Genomic DNA, 20,087 nt, shown 5'->3' with positions numbered 1-20,087 from the left:
AGTTTTGAAAACATATGTGACCTTTAACAACTCCAAAAGATTTGCATTCAGTTGCAGCACTTCATATATTTTTGAAGCTTCTTACATATGGAGTGACACTTGCCCTGAAAGACTGAACCAAGACAATGCATTAACTAAGTTACCGGGTAATTATTTTCTATTAGAATAACACTACATTTAAATGACTACTCTATAAAAGTCACTTAAAAGAAATCAAGGCATAGCGTTCACTCTTCATTCTTGTAGCTCTTAATTAGCATAGTGTATTCAATTTCAGTTGACTGTATAGAGCTATCCCATTTAAAGTCAATTCGTGAGTGCATGTCACACTGGGAATGAATTGTGCCCTGTGCAGGTGGTTTTCAAAGCTGGGAATGTTTAAATATGAGAGGTCAGATAAAAAGAATCCCTCTGTTCCTTAGAGATGCCTCCAGAAATCTGTTATTCCTTGAAAAGTTTAACGAAGTAATGATTTTCCTGGTTTGGCCGGGCTATTAGCTGCCATCTGTTCTTCTCTACACAATCTTCCAAACTTCAAAATACTCAACCCTCATTATAGAGCAATAAATCAAGAAGCCAGGGTGTTACTGTTTGATTTAATCAGGGCCCAATAATACAGTTCCTCCAGTTGTAGTTTGTCTACCTCCTCTAGGGGAGACAATCTTTTTGTTCTAAACTAATTAGCGTGTAAGTTCCTAGATGGCAGAGATCATGTCTGTGCTTTGCACATAGTAAGTGCTTAATAAACGCTATCATTATTATTATTATGCCTACTTACTCTAGTCTCTGCTCTCAAGTGCTTTGTACAAAGCTCTTCACAAAGTACTCAATTCATTCATTCATTCAATCAATCGTATTTATTGAGCGTTTACTGTGTACAGAGCACTGAAGTAAGTGCTTGGGAAGTATAAGTTGACAACATATAGAGACGGATCCCACTGATTGCTTGATTCCCAGTAAGGCTTTAAGTGCTTCAAAGAAAGTTTAACTCCAACTTCAGTAGGAGATGAAGCATTGATTGCCAAAATTAAGCTTAGCAGCCAGAAAGATGGAAATTCCCAGTCATCTGATTCTCTGATGGATGAAGAGTTTCACCCTAGGATAACAACACTTTTGTGATATAAGAAATAATTGTATTAGTTTTTACCAGAAAGTACATATACAGGGAGCAGATTGTTCTCTAATTTCAATTACCAAACTGAAACTTTTTCTGGCACTCCTAAGAGAATTTCATTTTTTTTATAAAGTTTTACTATAGGTTTGCCGAATTCACATAGTGCCAGTGGTCTCTGCTTGTAACAGGACAATGATAACTGTGGTATTTGTTCAGTGCTTGCTATTGGTCTATTGGCCAAGGCCTCTACTAAGACTTGGGGTAGAACAGATATTTAATCCCCTATTTTATAGAGGAGGAAACTGAGACAAGAAGGAGTTAGGTTATTTGTCTGGGGTCTCAAACAGACAAGCAGCAGAGTTGGGATTAGAACTCTGGTGTCCTAGATCCCAGTCTCTTGCTCTCACTAGACCGTGTTACTTCTGAAGACAAGTAACAATTTAACTGGACCTTCCAGGGTACCATTTCCTGACCAGTCAATACTCCAAATCTTATTAACCGTGTAACCACCTCTTGTACATATGAGCCAAATTATTATTTAGTCATTTATTTAGGGCAACTCTCATGTCTTGCCGCATAATTTTTAAAAACTTTTGCTTTTGCTATTACAAATTATTGTTTAAAGCATCTATGATTTTCTTGGAGGCTCAAGGTTTTCTATGGTTTCACTGAAGAGAGTTTACTTTTTGATTAGTATTTACTTATACTGGGTTCTTCTGAAGTGAGATTTTGGTAGCTATGGAGTAAGTAAAATTAGTGAATGAAGGAATACATCTTTTACCGGGTATTTAGTAAATGTTTTTACGAAGCTGGAAGTTAAGTTAGCAAAACGTTGAGCTGGACTCAACTTTCAGAAATGACTTCATAGAGGAGGAGGGAATTAAAAGATGCTTAAGAAAAGGCTGGGAGGGAAAAATCCATGGCACTGATCTCAGACCAAGTTGTCGGGCTCCCAAATGACATCTGGTGTTCACAGATAGTGGCAGTCAAGGAGGGTAATTTAGAGATGCAACGTGGCCTAGAAGCAAGAGCACGGGTTTGGGAGCTGGAAGCCCTGGGTTATAATCATGGCTTGCGTGCTGGGTGGCCTTGGGGAAGCCATTGAACCTCTCTGTGCCTCACTTTACTCTTTAAAGTAGGAGTTCAATTCCTGATCTCCCTCCTACTGTCAACTACCCCCTTCTCCTGGAAACATTATCCTACCTCGGCTTCACTGACACTGTCCTCTCCTGGTTCTCCTGGGAGGGACAGGGACTGTATTCAACCTGATTTGCTTGTATGTTGCTAAGTGTTTAGTATGGTATTTGGCACATAGTATGTCACAATTAGTATTATCTTTATTATTACCATTAGTAGTAGAAGTAGTATTCAATTCATCTACATGATTTTTCTCATTTACTGGTAGCCACTGTACTTTTTCCCTGCTGAAGTTTGCAGCCCCAAAATAGGAAGAGGTTGGGCAAGAGCCAGAGGCCACATAATGCATTAATTCTTCTTCTCGACTGACAGGTGAAATCCAGCGATAGTTTTTCTGTCATCCTTTGAAATTGCTTCAGTCTTGACGATTTTCTCATGTCTGTGTACTGCTGACATATGATATCTACAACAGATAAAACAGTTTGAGGGTATAGAACATGGGCATTCAACTTGCCTTTTTCGTGTCTCATAAACTCAAGCCGAATATTGCTGACATTATTGGGAAAAATACGTTGCCCCTCAGTAATAAGACTTCTTTTAGGCTGGAGCCATTTAGAGAACATCTCAAATTTCCTGTTCAATATTGCTGACATTATTGGGAAAAATACTTTGTCCCTCAGTAATAACACTTCTTTTTAGTTGGAACCATTTAGAGAACATCTCAAATTTCCTGTTCAATGTGGTTCAAAGTAGAGTTGGTGAGTTTCAGTTTCTCTGGTCAGGAGAGTGAAGTATGAACCGGATTGGGGAAAGACAGGAGGCAGGGAGGTCAACAAGGAGGCTGTTACAGTAATCAAGTTGGACAAAGGTAATTACTTGGCTTAACACGTTAGCAGTTTGGATAGAGAGGTAAGGGAAGATTTTAGCAGTGTTGTGAAGTTTGAACTGACAGGATTAAGTGACAGGCTGAATATGTGCATTGAATGACAGAGTGGATTCAAGGATAACACCAAAGTGACATCCTTATGAGAGAGGAAGGATGGCGGAACTTCCTACAACTGTGTGACCTTGGGGAAGCCACTTAACTTCTTGGTGACTCAGTTACCTCATCTCCGGGGCTAGGCTGAGGTTTGTGTATTTATTAAAGGAGGAGACTGGAGCCCAGAGGGGTGAAGTGGTGTGTTGAAGCTGGCAAAACAAATCCATGTTAAAGGGATTGTAGAAATGAACCTCCTGTGTGTAGTGTCCCATTGTATGCAGTGTCCCAGGTTATGCAGTGGCCCATGAAGTAGGCCACACTTCATTTCTATAGTCAGAGAATCCATTTGTTCAGATGATAGACATTGTCTTTGCTCACAAAGTGGATCAGGAAAGCAGAACCCCTCTATTCAGTGACTGAAAAGTCAAAGGAGAATAAACTCCCCAAATTAAGCTCGTGTTCTTGACCAGTTCAGTGGAAAACTTCCTTGGCAAAGGCTTCTGGTGACTGAGATTGGAAAGACTCATGGGAGCTCATTGCTAGGGTCAGTGACACAACAAGCAATAGCCTTTGGGTATTTCTGCAGTAACAGGGGAGTTGGGTGAAGTTGTTTGTACCATTTCTAAGATGTGTTGTTTGCTTTGGGAAGATAGAGTGACCGAAGTTGCTGCTTAAACCTTCTGGTACGAGTGATGCCCACCGTTGTTTAGAGACTTGCCACCTGGCTTTCAAAATTCAGCTGTGGGGGTGCCACATCTGTACTCCTTTTCCTCACACAAAGCTTCGATGATCTGAGGGTCCCGGCAAACAACGTTGAAGGTTCCTCTTGAGGAGGACCAGATTGGGAACTGGGAGTGTGTGATAAGAAAAATGTCTGCTACCTTGTGCAGATTGTTCTGGGCGAAGAAGTCACTACTCTGCAGGTGAGCAGTGACTTTGGAGGGGAAATTTGCGGGGAGAGGGTAGATTGATGCTGCTTGAGAAGCAGCATGCCTCAGTGGAAAGAGCACGGGCTTTGGAGTCAGAGGTCATGCATTCAAATCCTGGTTCTGCCACTTGTTAGCTGTGTGAATTTGGGCAAGTCACTTAACTTCTCTGAGCTTCAGTTACCTCATCTGTAAAATGGGGATGAAGATTGTGAGCCCCTCGTGGGACAACTTGATCACCTTGTAAACTCCCCAGCGCTTTGCACATAGTAAGTGCTTAATAAATATGCCATCGTTATCATATGTCCAAGGAAATACTGGAATCTGCCCATGGAACATGAATGAGGGCCCCTCCCCTCATGTTATTTAATGAAATTCTTCCATATTTAATATCTTCATCTCTATTACACATGATATGGTTCCATGATATTTGTTTGCAACTCTTGGCACTGTTTTCAATTTTGCCTCTGGTTACCCACCAATTAGAAGTAAGGTAGTAGCTACTAGGCTACAGATCAGATGGTGCATAGATTTGATTAAAAGTGGCCGCTCTTCCTTGTTTTGCCAGTGTACCCTGAAACAAAAACAAGTACAGAATCCCAGACTTGAAAGTGACCTTCAGCAGTCTTTAGGCCATCCTTTGGCCTACAGATAGAACTCCAGCTGATGGAGTTTTCCATCGAAAAGAAACATGCCTTGGTAGATAGAGCACGGGCTTGGGAGTCAGAAGGAACTTAGTTCTAATTCTGGCTCTGCCACTTGCCTAGTGTGTGACATTGGGTAAGTTACATCATTTCTCTGTGCCCCATGTGGGACCTGTGTCCAATTTGAAACAGCGTTGCTTAGTGGAAAGAGCACAGGGCTTGGGAGTCTGAGGACGTGGATTCTACTACTGGATCTGCCACTTGTCAGCTATATGACTTTGGGCAAATCACTTAACTTCTCTGTACCTCAGTTTCCTCATCTGTAAAATGGTGATTAAGACTGTGAGGCCCTTGTGGGACAACCTAATAACCTTGTATCTATCCTAACACTTGGAATAGTGCTTGCCACATAGTAAACACTTAACAAATATCATTTAAAAGAAAACAAAACATGGATGAGCCTCAATCCCGAGTCTTCAGCCTTGAGAACCTGTGAGGAGAAATTGATTCTAGGGAGAGTGGTTTGCTCAGTAAACCGACTCTCTCTCTGTTTATTCAGCTAAACTACTCGGGAAAGATGGCTCTGTTGCCTAAAAGTGTTTTGGAAATGAAATTCCTCAGCTTTCCTTGGGTTTTTCCAAGGTTACATAAGCCTTGCAGGCAGATAGTTCTTTCTTAAACCTAATCTAATTCCACTCTTCTGCAGAGTAAGCCTGCTTCAATTAATCGTATTTATTGAGCGCTTACTGTGTGCAGATTGGTAGCCACTGGAGATTTTTGAGGAGGGGGTAACATGCTCAAAGCGTTTCTGGACAAAGACAATCCGGGCAGCGGCGTGCAGTATGGATTGAAGTGGGAAGAGACCAATCAATCTGCGCATCAGGCAGAAACTCCTCACCTTCGACTTGAAGGCTCTCCATCACCTTGCCCCCTCCTACCTCACCTCCCTTCTCTCCTTCTACAGCCCAGCCCGCACCCTCTGCTCCAATGCCGCTAATCTCCTCACCGTGCCTCCTTCTCGCCTGTCCCGCCGTCGACCCCCAGCCCACGTCATCTGCATGGCCTGGAATGCCCTCTCTCCCAACATCCACCAAGTTAGCTCTCTTCCTTCCTCCAGGAGGCCTTCCCAGACTGAGTCCCCTCCCTCCTCTTCCCCTCGTTCCCCTCTCCATCCCCCCATCTTACCTCTTTCCCTTCCCCACAGCACCTATATATATGTATATATGTTTCTACATATTTATTACTCTATTTATTTATTTATTTATTTTACTTGTACATATGTATTCTATTTATTTTATTTTGTTAATATGTTTGATTTTGTTCTCTGTTTCCCCCTTCTAGACTGTGAGCCCACTGTTGGGTAGGGACTGTCTCTATATGTTGCCAACTTGTACTTCCCAAGCACTTAGTACAGTGCTCTTCACACAGTATGTGCTCAATAAATACGATTGATTGACTGATTGATTGAGATCGGAGAGGAGACTGATACAGTAGTCCAGACGGGATAGGATGAGACCTTGAACGAGCAGGGTAGCCATTTGGATGGAGAGGAAAGGGCAGATCTTGGCAATGTTGCGGAGCTGAGACCGGCAGCTTTTGTTGATGTCTTGATTGTGAGGGGTGAACGAGAGAGTGGAGTCGAGGATGACACCAAGGTTGCGGGCTTGTGAAATGGAAAGCATGGTAGTGCCATCAACAGTGATGGGAAAGTCAGGGAAGGGGCAGGGTTTGGGAGGGAAGACAAGGAGTTCAGTCTTGGACATGTTGAGTTTTAGATGGTGGGCAGACATCCAGATGTAGATGTTCTGAAGACAGGAGGAGATACGAGCCTGGAGGGAGGGAGAGAGAGCAGGGGCAGAGATGTAGATTTGGGTGTCATCAGCGTAGAGATGATAGTTGAAGCCGTGGGTGCAAATGAGGTCACCAAGGGAGTGAGTGTAGATCGAGAACAGAAGGGGAACAAGAACTGAACCTTGAGGAACCCCCACAATAAGGGGATGGGAGGGGGAGGAGGAGCCTGCAAAAGAGACTGAGAATGAATGACCAGAGAGATAAGAGGAGAACCAGAAGAGGACGGAGTCTGTGAAGCCAAGGTTGGATAGCGTGTTGAGGAGAAGGGGGTGGTCCACAGTGTCGAAGGCAGCTGAGAGGTCAAGGAGGATTAGGAGAGAGCATGAGCCGTTGGATTTGGCAAGCAGGATGTCATTGGTGACCTTTGAGAGGGCAGTTTTCATGGAATGTAGGGGACGGAAGCCAGACTGAAGGGGGTCGAGGAGATAGCTGGTGTTGAGGAATTCGAGTCAGCACGTGTAGACGACTTGTTCAAGGAGTTTGGAAAGGAATAGTAGGAGGGAGATGGGGCGATATCTAGAAGGTGAGGTGTGGTCAAGAGAGGGTTCTTTTAGGATGGGAGAGACATGGGCATGTTTGAAGGCAGAGAGGAAGGAACCAGTGGAGAGTGAGCGGTTGAAGATGGAAGTTAAGGCGGGGAGAAGGGACGGAGTGAGAGATTTCATGAGATGAGAGGGAATGGGGTCAGAAACACAGGTGGCTGGAGTAGCACTTGAGAGGAGGGAGGAGAGCTCCTCTGAGGATACTGCTGGGAAGGATGGGAGACTAGCAGAGAGTGTTGAGAGCAGGGGGGTTGGAGAAGGAGGGGAGTGATTTGGGGAGGTTATACCTTGTAGATTTAATTTTATTAAAGAAGTAGAAGGCCAGATCATTAGGGGTGGGGGAAGGAGGAGGGGGAGGAACCGGGGGCCTGAGAAGGGAGTTGAATGTACGGAAGAGCTGACGGGGATGATGGGCATGGGTGTCAATAAGGGAGGAGAAATAGTTTTGTCTGGCAGAGGAGAGGGCTGAGTTAAGGCAGGAAAGGACAAAATTGAAGTGAACGAGGTTGGCATGGTGTTTAGACTTTCACCAGCAGCATTCGGCAGCTCGAGCATAAGAGCGAAGGAGGCGGACAGTGGCAGTGATCCAGGGCTGTGTGTTAGTGGTACGAGAGTTGTGAAGGGAAAGGGGAGTGAGAGAGGCTAGCTGAGTAGAAAGGGTAGAGTTGAGAGCAGTAATCTGATCATCAAGTTTGGGTAGAGAGGAGAGGGAGGTGAGGTGGGGTGTGAGGCGCTCAGAAAGATGGATGGGGCCAAGAGAGTGGAGATCTCTGTGAGGGAGTAATATAGATTTATAGGGGAAAGGAGTGTGAGTGAGGAGGCAGGTGAGAAGATTATGATCAGAGAGAGGGATTTCACAGTTGGTGAAGGTGGACACAGTGCAGCGGTAGGAGATGATGAGGTCGAGGGTATGACCTAAACTCACACAGTTGTCGAGAATAGTGCCCTGATATTTTAGTTTTTGAGGAAAAAGAATTGTCAGCTCGATTCTTGACTACTGGGCTGGAGAAGCTCTCCGAATCGACACTCTGAGTCAAAATAAGCTATCTGAAATCCTTCAAGTTTCCCCTTGGATTATTTTGTTTCCCTGGAGGAGAGCCTTATTTTAAAGTGAATTACATTTCTACTCGAATAATTTCTTTAAAAGAAAATGATTGCCTTTCAGAAAGTTTTATCTCATGTACTGCATGGATTTTGCTTTTTTTGAAAAAATTCATTTGCACTGGGGCCTGGAATGAGCTGAAGGATACATGTGCTCAACTTGGAATTCTGATTTTGTTTTTCGTGTTTGTGGATTTATCTTGCCAGCAGTATTTACTGAGCGCTTACTGTGGATAGAGCACTGTCCTAAGCACTTGATAAACAAGACAAACAAATACAGAAGAAGATATCGGTGGAACTACCAACAGAATGGTACTTTATTCATTTGCTTTTCTATATGTGGCATCATTTTTATTGGGGTTACATCTTCAAATTATATTTTATGGTGAGGTATTGTGACTATTACTTATTGTATCTTCCTCACTTCTCTCACTGGGTGTTGTACTATTTAAATCTATGTCTAAATCTCTTAAATCTAAGAGAAAAGCATTGTGGCTCAGCAGAAAGAGCACGGGCTTTGGAGTCAGAGGTCATGGGTTCAAATCCCGGCTCCACCAATTGTCAGCTCTGTGACTTTGGGCAAGTCACTTAACTTCTCTATGCCTCAGTTACCTCATCTGTAAAATGGGGATTAAGATTGTGAGCCCCACGTGGGACAACCTGATCACCTTGTATCCCCCTAGCGCTTAAAACAGTGCTTTGCACATAGTAAGTGCTTAACAAATGCCATCATTATTATTATGTCCTACCTTAGGGTTCTGGGAATTGATTCTTCAGTAGAGTAGGAGGCTGGAAACATTTGAAACTTTTGTGAAAAACAATCTTGGGAAAGATGGGCAATCTGTAGACCCTCTGAGCTTGGTTAAGGGAAAATGAAATAGTAAGTTCTTTTTCAGCTGCTTTTCGTTACAAAGGAAATACTGTTGCTAACAATATTTAGAAGCAACATTTAAAATTAACACACTGTTGTCCATCTGGTTCCTGTTCAGATGTTAAATGGAAAATAAGGTCACAGAATTTGTCCTCATGGGTCTTTTTCAGAATGAGGTGGAGCAGCAAGTATATTTCATGTTTTCTTTTTGTTTATACTGTTTTATACGATGATCATTATAGGGAATCTCCTTATTATAGTGACCATCAAGGGAAATTCAAATCTCAACTCCCCTATATATTTCTTCCTCAGCTACTTATCCTTTACAGATGTCTGCTATTCTTCGGTAACAGTTCCTAAGATGATTGTGGATTTCCAAGCCAAGGCCAAAGTCATCGCCTTCATAGACTGCATGGCTCAGCTCTTTGAGGTCCATTTCTTAGGTTGTACAGAGATCTTCTTCCTTTCAGAGATGGCCTATGAACGCTATGTGGACATCTGTAACTCCTTGCACTATACTGTCATCATGAACTGTCAAATGTGTAGCATTCTGGTGGTGAGCTCCTAGCTTGGCGGTTTGGTCCATTCTATAGTCCAGACCCTCCTTATAGCCTGGCTCCCCTTATGCAGCCCCAGTGAAACTGACCACTATTTCTGCGACATCCACCCTTTACTGAAACTTGCCTGCATGAACACCTGTATTGTAGGGGTCATTGTAGTAGCCAACAGCGGGATGATTTCTTTGAGCTGTTTTGTCATCCTCGTGGTATCCTACACTGTCATCTTGTTCCCTCTCACCACCTGCTCATTGGAAGAGAGACACAAAGCCCTCTCCACCTGTGCCTCCCACATCTTGGTGGTGTTTTTGTTTTTTGGGCCTTGCAACTTCATCTACATCTGTATGTTGCAAACTTGTACTTCCCAAGCGCTTAGTACAGTGCTCTGCACACAGTAAGCGCTCAGTAAATGCTATTGAATGAATGAATGAATGAATGAATGAATGAATGAATGAATGAATGCGACCTTCCACCACCTTTTCAGAGGACAAGATGGTGGCTTTGTTCTACACCATTATTATTCCTATGGTGAATCTGCTGATCTACACTCAGCAGAATGCAGAGGTGAATAATGCCACGAAGAGGCTGTGGAGCAGGCGAGTGATGAGGAAAGAAATTTGATGCAAATCGTAATGTTGTTACCACTGGAAAGGAAGTAATAAAAAATAGCTGGAGCCATTGGCATGCTATTGCTATTTCACCTCTCATTCAGGGAATATCTAAGAACTCAACTAGCCAAACATCAAACAACTCCCCGGGTGTTTGAGATCTTTTTGTGTGTGTGTGATTTCTAAGACTATAAAAAATGAACATCACTAGGTAATTTCCCATTACATAACAGAGGGTTTACAGAGCTTAATGCTGAAGCAGATTTATTGATTTTCCTCTTCCCCATATCTGCTAAAGTCTACTGTTATGTACTCTTCCTCTCAATCCCTTCCCCTGTAGCCCTCATACCCTTCTACTATTAATTTTAGACTGTAAACCCTTTGAGTGCAGGGATCAAATCGGCCAATCCTATCATATTGTACTCTCTCAAGCACTTAGTACAGTGTTCTGCACACAGTAAGAGAAGCAATATTGCCTAATGGTAAGAGTACCGGCATGGGAATCTGAGGACCTGCATTCTAATCCCAGCTCTGTCAATTGCTTGATGAGATACCTTGTGTAACTCACTTAACTTCTCTGTGCCTCAATTTCCTCAATTGTAAAATGAGGATTAAATCCTCCTCCCTCCTACTTTTAGACTTGGAGCTTCAAATGGGACAGGGACTGTGTCCAAACTGATTAACTTATTTCTACCTCAGCACTTAGTACTGTGTTGGACACATAGTAAGCACTTAACAAATATAACAGTAATAGTAATAATGAATAAACAATAAACACCATTGATTGATTGATTGATTGGTCTAAAACAAGATGCCAGGTCTAAGATCTTGCCATATGTAGTAAAATAAGGGATGGAGAGAAGGGCAAGGACTGTCCTTATTGCTCAGTTTTTCCACAAATTCCAGTATTTATCCTTGGTAATGAAAGACAAGTGTAACAGATGGGAACAAAGGCTCAAAGTGGCAATGAAAAGCAATGCATGAGCCTGGTATTTGCTAGAAATTTAATGGAGACCACAGCTCCATCTCTATCTCTGTGAACAAAATGATTGGAACCAATATAGTCACTGTGATGTTGTCTGAAGGGTTACTGGGGTCACTTTCATCAGTCTTTTATCTCTCCCACTCCATTCCTCATCGCCCTGACTCATTCCCTTTGTTCTTCCCTCCTCTGCCAACACTACAGCACTTATATGCATATCTCCAATTTTATTTATTTACACTTTCATTCATTCAATCACATTTATTGAGCGCTTACTGTGTGCAGAGCACTGTACTAAGCACTTGGAATGTACAGTTCAGCAACAGAGACAATCCCTGCCCACATTGGGCTCACAGTCTAGAAGAAGGGAGACAGATATCAAAACAAGTAAACAGGCATCAATAGCATCAATATGAATAAATAGAATTATAGATACATACACATCAGAACAAGTGAACAGGCATTAATATAAATAAATATAATTATTTATATATAGACTGTGAGCCCACTCTTCTAGACTGTGAGCCCACTGTTGGGTAGGGACTGTCTCTATATGATGCTAACTTGTACTTCCCAAGCGCTTAGTACAGTGCTCTGCACACAGTAAGCACTCAATAAATGCGATTGATAGATTGATTGATATATACAAACACATTGTTTGACATAATAAGCGCTTAGCAAAGGGAGCAAGTCGGGGCAATGGGGAGGGGGAGCCAAGGAAAAGAGGGGCTTAGTCTAGGAAGGCTTCCTGGAGGAGGTGAGTCTTCAGTCGGACTTTGAAGGGGGAAGTATGATTGTTTGGCCGATTTGAGGAGGGAGGGTATTCCATGCAAGAGGTAGGATGTGGGCCAGAGGTCGATGGTGGGACAGGTAAGAATGAGGCACAGAGAGAAGGTTAGCATGAGAGGAGTGGAGCTTGAGGGTTAGGATGTAGAGGTAGAGAAGTGAGGTGAGGTAGGAGGGGGAAAAGTGATGGAGAGCTTTGAGGCCAATAGTAAGGAGTTTTTGGTTGCTACAGAGGTTGATAGGCAATCACTGGAGATTTTTGAGGAGAGGTGTGATGGACCCAGAATGTTTCTGAAAAAAGAAAATCCGGGCAGCAGAGTGAAATATAGACTGAAGTGGGGAGAGATAGGAGGTTGGGAGATCAGAAAGGATGCTGATCCAGTAATACAGTCGGGATAGGATGAGTGATTGAAATATGGTAGCAGTTTGGATGGAGATAAAAGGGCGGATCTTGATGATGCTATGAAGGTGAGACCGGCAGGTTTTGGAGATGGATTGGATATGTGGGGAGAATGAGAGAGCGATATTGATGTCTGTTTATTTGTATTCATGTCTGTCTCCCCTCATCTAGACTGCAAGCTCTTTGTGGGCAGGGATTGCCTCTCTTTATTACTGTATTGCACTTTCCCAAGCACGTAGCACAGTGCTCTGCACACAATAAGTGCTCAATAAATACGACTGAATTAATGAATTCTCACTCTCCCTACTTTGAATGCCTTATTGAAGGCACATCTCCTCCAAGAGGCCTTTCCTGTTAAGCCCTTATTTCCTCTTCTCCTACTCCCTTCTAAGCGATCCTTTCATCTCTATTTACACACTTTATTCACCCCTCCCTCAGCGCCACAACACTTATGTATATATCCTTAATTTATTTATTTATATTAATGTCTGTCTCCCCCTGTAGTCTGATGTGGGCAGGGAACTTGTCTACCAAATTTGCTATATTGTACTTGCTTATGCACTTAGTACAGTGCTTTGCACTCAAATACAACTGATTGATGGATTCTTTCTCAGGTGCTTCTTCCTCGCTGCTTCCTGTTGATGGGCACTTAGTAAATGCCATTATTGCCTCTCAATTGTTGAGTGAAAAATCCATGCTTAGTGTTTGGTGACTATTTCAGAAAAAGTATTTTTCATCTTAGATTGTGAGTGCCAAATGGGACAGGGACTGTGTCCGACCTAATTAACTTGTACCTACCTGAGAGCTCTAGAGCTTAGAACAGTTTTTAACATATAGTAAGAGCTTAACAAATACCAAAAAAAAAACCCCACCGAGGAATCCATTTTGTCTCTCATAAGTGAGTCTACACTCATTTGGGCCATAAAAACTGCCTTTTGCTTTTTGGAAATTAAGGAATATTTATGAGACAATGTAACTCCATTTGGTTACAGTGTGTCATGGTGTCAGAAGAAACAACTTGCGTGCATGTACAGAGAGTTGGACATTACGAGTCCTACAGTGCTTGGTTTTTCTCCACACGGGGTTTTGCAAGTGTGTGTGTTTTAGAATAACAGAAAATGTACAGCTACAATACTTAACTGTTCCAAGTGATATAGTAATGGATTAGATTACCCATTTTTTAAAAAGAATTAAATGGAAAAGTAATGTCAGGCAATTGAACTGATAATTTCTCATTATGCTACCTACTCTCCTTGACACATTTTCTAAATCTGCCCCCCAAATTGTGGGAAATCACACTGGATTGACTTTGAGCAATATCAATCTATATATGGTATTTATTTATTGAGTGCTTACTATGTGCAGAGAACTGCACTAAGTGATAGCCTGGGTTTTGTCTTCCATTGTTGTTTGTGGATGGGCCATTTATTTTTGAGTCCCTTGATGGAGGCTTTTGGTAGAAGTTGATGGTGTTGGGCCATTTACTCATTTTTCAGAACTATGTCCAAAGACTTTTTACGGAGGGAAAGGGGGGATGTTCCAAGCCCCCATATCTAAGGGACCACTCAAGGGGAGACTCAGTCCCATGGGAGTTGTGGGTTTGTAAGCAGTAGTCCCCGTCTTGGCAATTCTACTTTGAGTCAATTTGACACCTTTTAAATGTATCGTACTCTCTGTTAACACTTTTGTTTTCATCATATTTTCCATTTCCATTGAAATCTCAATTTCTCCATGTCTGCTTTTTCCCTGACCTTTGCTTGTAGACTGAAATGAAAGACAAGGAGGCAAAAGAGAAAACAGTGACAGGAGTTGCAAATATTAAACATAGCACACAAGGGGCAATCTTTCCATATACACAATGTAGCCAGGACTGTGGGTTCTGATTTGATCCGTTCAGCTACACATGCACTCATAAGTGAAACTCAGGATCACACAGGCCTGGGAGTCAGAGAACCTTGTGCTACTTTTGGCTCCATTCTAATGAAGCTCCTAAACCTGCAGTGAGGATAAATTACAGAGGAACATATCAGTGGGAACTCTGATGATGACAGAATTTCTGCCAGTGTGGGTTCCTCTATCCTAACCACTCTTGCTATACCACGCATTGTCCTGGAGTATATATCTCACGGAAGGTAATAATAATAATAATAATGGCATTTGTTTAGCACTTACCACGAGCCAGGCACTATACTAAGTGCTGGAGTGGGTACAAGCAAATCGAGTTGGACACAGTCTCTGTCCTATGTGAGGCTTACAGTTTCAACCCCCATTTTATGGATGAGATAACTGAGGCACAGACAAGTGAAGTGACTTGCCCAAGGTCACACAGCAGACAAGTGGTGTGTTGTTGAATGTGCTTGAGTTGGTTATGTGCATTTTCTCCCACCTCACATAAAAACCCAGTAGGGACCTCTATTCAGACTTGAGAATGGGACAGAAGCAGCTTCAATACAAATGATTCAAAACATTAAACTTTTCCATTATGTAGCCAGATCTTTCCCAAGCGCTCCCAATGTTATAGCGGACAAAGAGCATATTAATCTAATCTAATAAATCAATAGTATTTATTGAGCATTTACCATGTGCAAAGCAGGGTACTAAGCAATTGGGAGTGAACAACAGACTTTGTATAAAAAACATTTTAATTCTTCTAGTTCTTTTTTTACAAAGGACTCCAAAAATATTAATTCGATCATATTTCATTCAATTTTATTTATTGAGGGCTCACAGTGTGCAGAGCACTGTACTAAGTGCTTGGGAGAGTACAATTTAACAATAAATAGGCACATTCCCTTTTCATTCATTCAATCATATTTACTGAGCACTTACTGTGTGCCGAACACTGTACTAAGCACTTGCACTGCACTATGTTATTGTCTATCCTATCTTATTTGTCCTAGTAATCACTATGTAAGGGGATTATGATCACCATTTTACAGATGAAGAAAATAATACATTGATCAGTTAACTGACAGGTCCAAATCACACAGTCTATCCATCCATTCTCCTCATTCATTCTGTGTCATTAGCCAGCAGAGCTGAAGTTCTACCCCTTGACAGCTCCAACTATCATTAGCATGTGTGTAACTGCCCGGACATGAGAAAAAAAGTATTTCTATCTGAAGTAATTAAGTAGATACCAAAGGTTTTTCATAGCTTGTTTATTAGACAAACATTAATCACTGGGGAGATTCAATAATGCCTGTGGGAACTTAATCCCCTGTGCATAATTGGTTTTAAATAGTAGTGGTGTTGGAAGGTTGGGAATTTGCTCTTGAGTCTCTGGGTGTTTGGGGTAAATTTCATACAGAGTAAGGAATAGGCCATTTGAATACCTATCTCTTTTTAAATGAAATTTAAGTGATTATTATAGGAGCTGTATTAAGCAGTGGGATGGATACAAGATAATCAGGTTGGAAAGAGTTTCTGTCCCACATGGAGCTCACAGTCTTAATCCCCACCTTAGAGCTGAGGTAACTGCAGCACAGAGAAGTGAAATGACTTGCCCAAGGTCATAGGGAAATAACAGAGCCAGGATTAGAACAAAGCCTCTCTGACTCCCAAGCCCATGCTCTATCCACTAGGCCATGTTGCTTTTTATAGATGAAAGATAAATCTTCAATGATAAAGGACTGCCCATAGCCCATGAGTCCAAAGAAGTGTCTATAATACCACTATTGACCTCATTTGTTTTCTAAGATGCTTCAACTCCCTGGGGATTTCGTCAGTTGGAGAAAGGAATCAACTGGTTTAAACAGTGAACAAGGGGGATGGTAATGTGCTCATTGATAAGGAGGCGATGGAGATCAATTATTCCTAGCATACTGTGAGACTTCCCCACATGTACACCCCCACGGAAATAGGCTGACCTGTTCACTGTCACTTGGAGGGGCAAAACCTTGTGCTGAGCTAAGATAAGCGATTAGTACAGTGTTCTGCACACAGTAAGTGCTCAATTAATATGATTGAATGAATGAATGAATTTGCTCCATATTTATTTCTGGGTTTTAGCCCACCCTGTCTCTGAGTCCTAGAAAACCTTAATTACCATTCTCAAGTACTAACAGGTTTGTTCAGCTCAAAGGCTTGGAAGGCATATGAGGTGGTTCTTCACCTAAATCCCAGGCTGTAAACTGGGAAAAAACATGTAAACCCCAAATTAAGGGGTATTAAATGTCTGATAGGATTAAACAATATAGTTTGGAGAAAGGATACTAGGGTAAGAAAGAGGCAATCCAACTGGCCGCTTGAATTTGCACCTCATTCCTGATTTTTCATATTTCCTGGCAACGTCTTATAATGCTTAAGGTAGAACAAACAGGATGACACCACACAGAATTTTCTCTTTTGGAAGTGTTTTTTTGTCATAAGGACTTGGGAGGCCATTTGATCAGGCTGGAAGTAAAAGTGAATTTGTCAGCAGCAGTGGTAATTTTTAAAGTAAGACTGATGAATCATATTTTAGTGCAGTGTTCCTTCTTCCTCTGTCAAAGGGGAGCACTCAAAGATTTTGCATTAGGTCTCTGGAGACTGCAACCTTGTCATTATCTTTTACTTCTCCCTCTCTTTCAATCCCCATATTCACTCTGTCACAAAAACTGTTTCTTTTTCCTCCACATTTCCAGGATCCACCATTCTCCTGCCATCCAAACATCCCCAACTCTGGTCCATGCACTTGTCATATCCTGGTTTGGCAACTGCATCACCCTCCTCAGTGCTCATCCCGGTTTGGCAACTGCATCACCCTTCTCAATGCTCTCCCTGCCTCCACTGTCTCCTTTCTGGTTCATACTTCACTCTGCTGCCCTGACCATTTTTTCTCAAAATGTGATTTTGCATACACCTCCCCACTTCAAAACCTCAAATGGTTGGTTGCCCATTTCTCTTTGCTCCAAGCGGAAACGCTTAATGGTAAGGCACTAAGACACTGAAGCAGACCTCTATCTTCTTATTTGCTCTTTTCACACACTATAGCCCAGATTGCACACTTCATTCTTTTCAAGCTAACCTCTTGTTCTCATTTCTGCTGCTACTGACATTTTGCTCACTTCCTCCCCTTGCCTGGCAGTCTCTGACCATTCATTTAATAAGGATAATACTATATGTGGTATTTAAGTGCTTACTACATCCCGAGTACTGTATTTAGTGCTGGGGAGGATATAAGAAAATCGGATCTTTGTCACAGTCCTTATCTCACATGGGGAGCACAGTCTAAATAGGAGGGAGGACTGCTATTGAATCCCCATTTTACAGATGATAATAATAATGATGATGGTATTTGTTAAGCGCTTACTACATGCCAAGCACTGATGAAATTGAGGCCCAGAAAAGTTAATAATAATAATAATGATATTCGTTAAGTGCTTACTATGTGTCAAGCACTGTTCTAAGCGCTGGGGTAGACACAAGGTAATCAGGTTGTCCCACGTGGGGCTCACAGTCTTAATCCCCATTTTGCAGTTGAGGTAACTGAGGCACAGAGCAGTTAAGTGGCTTGCCCAAGGTCACACAATAGATAAATGGTGGAGTTGGGATTAGAACCCAGGTCCTCTGACTCTCAAGCACGTGCTATTTCCACTGAGCCATGCTGCTCCTCGTTTGAGGTTACTCAGCAGGCAATTGGCAGAGATGGGATTATAATTCAAGCCCTCTAACTTCCAGATCTGTACTCTTTCCACAAAGCCACACTGTTTCTCTAGCTTTTCCTATCTTTTAAGTACCCAGAGATCGCACACTCTCTAGGAGGTCTTCCTCAGTTTCTAATCTTCTCCACTTTATATCCCCCAAACTGCCACTTCAACATTTACCCACGGCCTATTCATTAGGCATTCTCAACCTTCTATAGCACTTACAACCATATCTTGTATGCCCTATTACTTAAACACCAACTCAAGTACATTCTCCACTTCTTTTTGTCTCCGACCTCTCTAATTTATTTTACTGCCTGTCTATCCCATTAAGCTGTAAACTCCTTGGAGTCGGGATCATTTACTTCATTGTACCATAACAAATGCCCAGTTCATTGTGCTGCAACCAGTAGGCACTCTTCTGTATGACCTTGGGCAAGTCACCTAACTTCTTTGAGCCTCAGATCCCTTATCTGTAAAATGAGGTTTAAAACCATGAGTCCCATGTGGGAAATATGTCCAACTCGTATCTCATAGCTCGTATCTGCCTCAATGCTGTCCCAATGAGAAGCAGCATGGCTTAGTGGAAAAAGCACGGGCTAGGGAGTCAGAGGTCATGGGTTCTAATCCTGGCTCTGCCACTTGTCAGCGGTGTAGCATTAGGCCAGTTATTTAACTTCTCTGTGCCTCAGTTACCTCATCTGCAAAATGGAGATTAAGATTGTGAGCCCCATGTAGGACAACCTGATTACCTTGTATCTACCCCAGGGCTTAGAACAGTGCTTGGCACATTGTAAGTGCTTAACAAATACCAACCCCCACTCCAAAACAACCCCCTACAAAATCCCACTTAGTACAGTTCCTGACATGTAGTAAGTATTTAACAAATATCGTGACGATAAGTAAATTCAATAAATACATGAATAGCATTGATTGATTGAAAATCCAATCTTCCATCCCTGGCTCCAATGGGGCTGCAACTAAACCCCCTAATTCAGGTAACAATCTGCAAAATTTGGCCCCATCCCCAAATTCTCTAATTTTCCATCCCTTGATCCTTCACTCATTTAATAGCGCTGAATATTGTCTCAAAGGCCAGATTAATGAATATAAATTCATAAACTGATGTAGATCAAATGTCATGTAAATACCCGATTCAGAATTAGCTGGAAAATACACACCAATTCTTGCGAAGAGGGCCAAGTGCTTCTTGATTCGATTTAGACTGTCAGAGGAAAACTAGATAGAAAATTGTCTGGAAAAGTCAATGTTTGAAGAGAATCAAGTTTTTTCTCTCACACAGTTTTTGACTTTACACCATCTCCATTATTCTAGTTTCAGAATAGGGCCTGAGATGAGAACAACTAGAGGGAGAGGAGAGAATCAATTAATGCCTCTTTTCAAAGTAGACAAATAATTTATTCCCTCTCTTCACTAATCACAATCCACTTTAATAAGAACAATAATAATTCTGGTATTTGTTAAGCAGTTCCTGTATGCCAGACCCTGTACTAAGTGCTAGGTGGATACAAGTGGATACAAGTGGACAGACAGTCCCCACGGTCCTTGCCCCGAATGGGACTCGCAGTTTCAATCCACTTTTCAGATGAGATAACTGAGGCACAGAGAAGTCAAGTGACTTGCCCAAGGACATACAGCAGACAAGTGCCAGAGCTGGGATTAGAACCCATGACCTTCTTACTCCCAGGCCTGTGCTCTATCAACTATGCCATGAGGCTTCTTTAATAATTAATGAGGCAGCAACAGAGGATGGGGAAACAAACAAGACAATCGGGTCTCATTCCCCTGAACTCTTTACTGAGATACCTTTTCTCTTGTTTGCTAGTGAACGGCAAAACACCTCTGGCCCTTTGACAAAAATATCCATTAAAATACAGTCCGAACTTGGGCTCATGACAACCCTCAGAGTTCTACATTACTCTCCGAAAGTAAAAAGTGTTT

The 20,087-nt window shown here is 42.1% G+C and overlaps 1 pseudogene; it reads left to right on the top strand.

Annotated features, from left to right (window-relative positions):
* Window positions 1–9,394: 9,394 nt before the first annotated feature.
* Window positions 9,395–20,000, top strand: LOC119925389 (annotated as a pseudogene).
* Window positions 20,001–20,087: the final 87 nt, after the last annotated feature.

This window comes from Tachyglossus aculeatus, chromosome 3, assembly GCF_015852505.1.
Source record: "Tachyglossus aculeatus isolate mTacAcu1 chromosome 3, mTacAcu1.pri, whole genome shotgun sequence".
In the NCBI taxonomy this organism is placed as follows: Eukaryota; Metazoa; Chordata; class Mammalia; order Monotremata; family Tachyglossidae; genus Tachyglossus; species Tachyglossus aculeatus.
Note: the sequence above shows the minus strand (reverse complement) of the source record. Positions and strands in the feature narration are given on the sequence as shown.